The sequence below is a fragment of the Varanus komodoensis genome, unplaced genomic scaffold (assembly GCF_004798865.1).
Source record: "Varanus komodoensis strain SLA01 unplaced genomic scaffold, ASM479886v1 scaffold8, whole genome shotgun sequence".
Taxonomy (NCBI): Eukaryota; Metazoa; Chordata; class Lepidosauria; order Squamata; family Varanidae; genus Varanus; species Varanus komodoensis.
Genome location: NW_025336481.1, coordinates 17,664,654 through 17,670,906, shown reverse-complemented (window position 1 = coordinate 17,670,906; position 6,253 = coordinate 17,664,654).

Genomic DNA, 6,253 nt, shown 5'->3' with positions numbered 1-6,253 from the left:
GCTCCCTCCCTCCCTCAACTGTCGAGTTGGAGCCGCCAACGACACCTGGAGCCGGGCAAAGCGGGGGAGGGGAGGAGCCGGCTCGCCCCACCTCGCCCCACCTGTGCTCCGCTGAAGGCGGACTCTGCCTGTGTGCAGTTTGTTTTACCCGGGGCTGCGAAGGCAGCAGAGAGCCACTGGTTCAAGTACACGTCTCGTTCTCTGCGTGGGAAGAGAGACAAAATTAAGAACAAGCAAAGGCTATTGCGCGCTCTAGAGTTTTGATTCTAGCAAACCCAACATTACCAGATCCCCTCGATCAAAAGCTGTATTTTGGCCAAGAGGTATGTTAAAATCTGTATCTACACCAAATGGAAAAACAATTATTATATTCAATTTAAATACAAATAACACTTCTGCCAGTGTTGCTCTGAAGTCTTTAAATGGAATCCTATACCAAGGTACCTGGCAGTAAGCCTCATTACATTTGTTACAACTTCTTTTGGGTTATTGTATACTCAGAAGTAAATACCACTGTGCTCAATGTTTGTAAATTCCAGTATGATCATATGCATATATACCTAGAAAAAAGTTACATTGTGTTCAGTAAAACTCTCTACACTTTCAAATATCTCATATGCATGTGCAGACACAGCATCTTGAGAAGGGATGGCAAAACTGAATAGCCAAGTAGGAGCCCAGACTTGTCCGTAATGGGAGAAGGCAGTAAAATAGCCAGAAAATAAAGGTGAATCTGTTAAGTTGGAACAGTTGAGTGGAGCTCACAGGAAACAAGCAGGCAGTAAAAAGCCCGATTATTCCACAGAATTAAGTTCCTGTGTAAATGAAGCTTACTCTCATGCAATGTCCATTAAGGTAGGCCCATGGCTTGTTCTAGGCTTATGTGATGATTGTTTAACTCTCACACAGCCCTATCACCCAGGTGGGCACAAGACAACAAGCTGCAGCTAGGTGAATATTCTAATCCTGCCAAGCACACACCCCAGCCCACGGTGACCTCTTTAAACCACAGTGGACTAGTTTAATCATGTGAACTAGGGGTTTCTCTCTTTCTCACCTCCCAAGTTCACTGCCACCTCCAGGTGGGGCATCCTCCAGACTAAACTTTTCCTGTTGCTCTCTGCAGTCCTCATAGCCCAGGTCTACCTACTTTTCCTTCAGACCCATTGAGTCACCTCAGGACCAGCCCTGCTCCTCCCCAACTCTACTGGGTACCCCTGTTCTGGCCTATTCCCAGCCCACCCCAGTTGCAACCTCCAAAGCTTTCCACTTACATAACAGCAGTAATGACAACTGTCCTTTCTTGTGGGAGTAGGGAATCAGGAACACTTAAAAGCAGTGACATCCAGCTTCCTGCTGTCTTTCCTTCCTAAGAATGTGGGCCCATGTGGGGCCTGGAATAAGGAATTAAGAAACCATGACGATCAGCAGGGCACTTTACAGGTTTAAGAAAGTTGCCTACACTTGCAATACAAGATTGTTATCAGCTGTGCTTGATAGATTGCACTCCCAAAAGCTCTGTAGTTTTAATAGCATTGTTTTAATAGCAATGCAGTTTGCTAGAAGCAGGCAGAATTGCCTTCTTTGGTTGGATAAAAGGTAATTTAAAATTTTGTGCATTATAAAATGCTTGGATGGGTTAGTATGTCAGGCTGCTCCCTAGACTGAACTGTTCATTGCTTGTGTGGGGTGAGTGATGTTTCCTGGGTGAAGAGTATGAAAAATATCCAGCTCTACCTCTCGTTTTCCACCAATCCAGGTGAGGCAGTGGCTGTGCTGAACTGGTGCCTGGCTGAGGTAATGGGCTGGATGAGGGCCAATAAACTGAAGCTCAATCCAGACAAGACAGAGGTCCTCTTGGTGGGTGGCTTGGGCCTCGGGATGGGGGACTTGGGCCTTGTCCTAAATGGGGTTGCACTCCCTTTGAGGGACAGGGTTCACAGCTTAGGAGTGCTGCTCGACCCTGAGCTGTCTCTGGAAGCTCAGGTGACAGTGGTGGCGAGGAGCACCTTCCTTCAGCTTCAGCTGATGCATCAGCTGCGTCCCTTCCTGGAGAACAACTGCCTGGCAACAGTGACACATGCATTGGTGACTTCCCAATTAGATTTCTGTAACATGCTCTACATGGGGCTACCCTTGAAGACAGTCCGGATACTTTAATTGGTGCAGAATAGAGCTGCCAGGTTGCTGACAGGGACTGGGCGTTGTTCTCATATAACCCCAGTTCTCCGTCAGCTCCACTGGCTCCCGATTGAAGTCCGGGCCCAATTCAAGGTGTTGGTTATGACCTATAAAGCCCTCAACGGCTTGGGACCTGGATATCTAAAGGAACGCTTGCGTCCATATATGCCCTCCCGCCCCGTGAGATCAGCAACAGATGCCCTTCTCCGGGAACCCTCTGTGAATATTAGGAGGGTAAGTACCCGGAGGAGGGCTTTCTCTGCGGTGGCACCCCATCTATGGAATGCGCTTCCCAGAGAGGTCCGCCTGGCACCGTTGTTATTTGTTTTTCGGCGCCAGGCTAAGACCTTTTCATTTAAAACTTATTTTAATTGTTAAATTATTTGTATTTATAGGATTTTAAATTTTTAGCCGAGATGCACTGGGGTTTTTAAATAATTTTTTTATTGTTATATTGTTATTATCTATGTATTTATGTATTTTGTTCTGTTGTGAGACGCCCCGAGGCTTTGTTGTGATGGGGGCAGCATAAAAATGTTTTAAATAAATAAATAATAAATAAATAAAAATGGAGAATGGAAAACAGCAAACATTTTGTCTTACAGGACTTATCTGCTTTTTTAACAGCTGACATGGTTGTCTGACATCCTGGTAGAGAGAAAGTATAAACATAGATGGATTAGGGGCAAGGTATTGGTGGGGCAGGAAATGTGCTTGATGGATGCAATTTTATTTATTTTTATTTTACTTATTACATTTGTATGCTGTCCCATAGCCAGAAAGCTCTCTGGGCAGCTCACAGCACAATCATAACAATAATGCAGATCAAAATAGATGACTATAATAACTAAAACCATAAAACATAATACAATAAAAATGCTACTTGAATGTAACAGGAGGATAAACATAGTATAATAAACAATATAACAAACCATCAGCAAGATGAATGAATCATAATCTAAAAACAGATAATAAAAAAGTATTAACTTGGCACCAAAAGCAAGATAAAGTGGGTGCCAGTTGTACCTGCTTTGTAAGGGAATTCCAAAGGTAAGGTGTGATGACCAAGAAGGCCCTTTTCCTCATGAATTTCCTCCTCACCTCATTGGGGGGGGCGGGCGTGAAGGAGGTTTTCTATTGCTGACCTGAGTAGTTTGGTAGGGGTATATGGAAACTGGTGTTTCTTTAGCTATCCCAGTCCCAAACCATTTAAGGCTTTATATGTTAGCATGAACACTTTGAATTGGGACTGGGCAATGACAGGTAGCCAATGCAATTGGTGGAGGACCAATGTGATATGTTCTCTAGGGCTGGTTCTTATAGTAACTGCGCTACTCTGTTTTGGACTAATGGAAGAGTCTGGACCATCTTCAAAGGCAGCCCCACAAAAAGAGCTGGGGCTGCCTTTATGACACAGATCTGCAGCTGGTCAAACAAATTGCTGTATTAGTAGTGCATTAATATTTGTTTATTTCCAATATGCATTCAGTGTACACAGCAAGCATGATCCAGTGTCGCTGCCTGCAACCTCCCAGACTTGGAGGATTGCCAGCATCCTACTGAGGATAGGAGGAGACAGGCGGCAAAGGTCACCTCCACTCTTCTGCTCTACAAAAGAGTAAACTCAGAGCTCATTTCTGAGGTTTGATGTGGGATTCTGACCTCTGTTTCTCTCTTCCAAAAGTGTTTTTCTCCCATCCCTGTTTGTAATGGTAAGAACATTTATTTGCATTGCAAATACACTTAAGAATGTGGTTGCCTCATGGGTACCACATGGGTACTGTTGCCTAATGCCTGTGGCTTCATTGGTGATGAATTATCTCCATGTCCAATGCCACTTTGTGAACTTTTAAACAGATGCACACACATGCATGCACACAGACACTTTATTTTAGAAACTGACTGTTCCCTTGTTATGCTGCTGCATAAAGCAGCCAACACTCCAGCAAAGTGACCTACTCTGCTCCCCCTGTTTCATGGACCTTTTCCTCCCCATTTGCTTTTTTAGGATTTGAAGATTATGTGCTTTTTGCCTCCAGCCCTGTAGGTTATGTGTAGTGTTGGATTGTAGGACTGTCCCATAAATTCAAAAATGCTATAGGCACCTAGCTTAAATGAATAATCTGGATAATCCCTAATAATAAAAAAAACTATTAGAAAGGAACTAAAATGGCACCTTTATGACAGAGCCATAATGCAAGTCTTATTTTGTTGTTTGAAGACCACAGAAATCTCTGGCTTCAGACATCCAAAGAGATGATTTATCCACAATTAAAGGTAAAGGTCCCCGCACACATGCATGCTAGTCATGTCTGACTCCTGGGCCAGTGCTCATCTCTGTAAGCCAAGGAGCCAGTGTTGTCTGAAGATGCTTCTGTGGTCATGTGGCCAGAGTGATTAAATGCTGAGGCACATGGAACACTGTTACCTTGTTCAATGAAGTGGTACCTAATCATCTACTTGCATTTGCATGCTTTTAAATTGCTAGGTAGGCAAGAACTGGGACAAAGCAGCTGGGGTTCATCCCATCCTGCAGATTTGAACTACCAACCTTCTGATCAACATCCCAGTGGCTGAACAGTTTAATCTGCTGTGCCATCCCTATCTGCACTTAGAGGGAGGGAATTTAGAGGATTTCTTCAGATATTACTTATATGCAAATACCTGCATAAAGACAGAAAGCCAAAACCTGACTAAGAAAGAAAGAAAGTGAATCAGAAGGGGTCTTGTGGGCCATCTAGTCTGACCTCCAGCTCCAGGCAGCTCTGCTCATGACATGCCTACCATACCACACTTGTTCCCAACCCTTGTAAAAGTTATCTCATTGACTTCAGACATGAGGGAGCTATACTGGTTGGTCCCCTACCCCATTTAGCCTACAAAGTTTTCAGGGGAACTTTGCAAAATGTGGGGATACCACTGAAAATAGCTCATCCTGTTTGTGAAGATCCATAAACAAGAAAGATAAAGCACAGCAAAAGCTTCAGCCTTGTGGAAATGCTGGAGAAACAATTAGACAAGCATGAAAAAAAGCTAGTTGGAGATAGAGACATGCAAATCTAGAGCATGAAGGATGTCAAGCTGGAAAGGCTAATCAACTGTATTGAAAAACCTCAGAGAGAACAAGGAGGATGCAAAGAAAGTAGAGATTTAGTCACCAGGAGATTGACAAAAAGTTAGGGAAGTTGTGGTATGCAGAGAAGAAACCCATACTGGATGTGCTTGGGACCACCAGCATCATCTGACTTTCTGGACATTACACTGACTTTTCTCACTGTACAGGACAGAAAAAAATAGTGTATGGTCAGCTGAGCAATATGTAATGGTGTGTGGATAGGCTGGTGGACTAGATCAGGAAGTTCCACAGGCCATGCCCAGTCTGTTGGCTGTGCCCTGTAAAAAAAATGGACTAATTTATTCTGACTTACATTGTTGTGGATTAGAATGTTGCTAGTCTTTAAGGTCCCACAAGACTATTGGCTGTTTTTGCTGCATGGACTAATGTCTAACCCATTGGAAAAATAGAGCACTCATGTAGTTCAAAGGATTTGTGATTCATTCCCCATTATATTTATTTTTATATACGTTGCAAAATGTTAATACCAGCTGTTTGTTTATTTAAGGAATGTGTTAATTATAAACAGCATTTGAACTTAAATATGATTGAATATAAATATTATTGTTCCTATTCAGGGTATATATTTGAAATCTGTTCAAGTGTTCCATCTCTGTTTGCCGCTTGTGTCAAACTGAGCTTCAGTCTTCAGCTTGAAGCTTGGGAGGGTAGTGTGGATTGCCCCTACAATTACACTGTGCTTTGGAGACACGTTGTTATTTGATGCTCAGCTGCCAAGACAATCACGCACCAAACATACTCCAGGAAACATTCTGGTGCTGGATTGCCAAGGGCCTGTGAGTGCTTCGAAAGTGTAGCAGAACTGAATGTTGATCTAAATTTGGAGTTAGGGAAGGAAGCAAGGGATTGTCTCTCACAGAAAGTCAGGATGTTCATGACTTTGGCTGTTTAGCAAGACCAGCCAAAAACTATGAAGCCCAAGACTAAAGTTGGCAG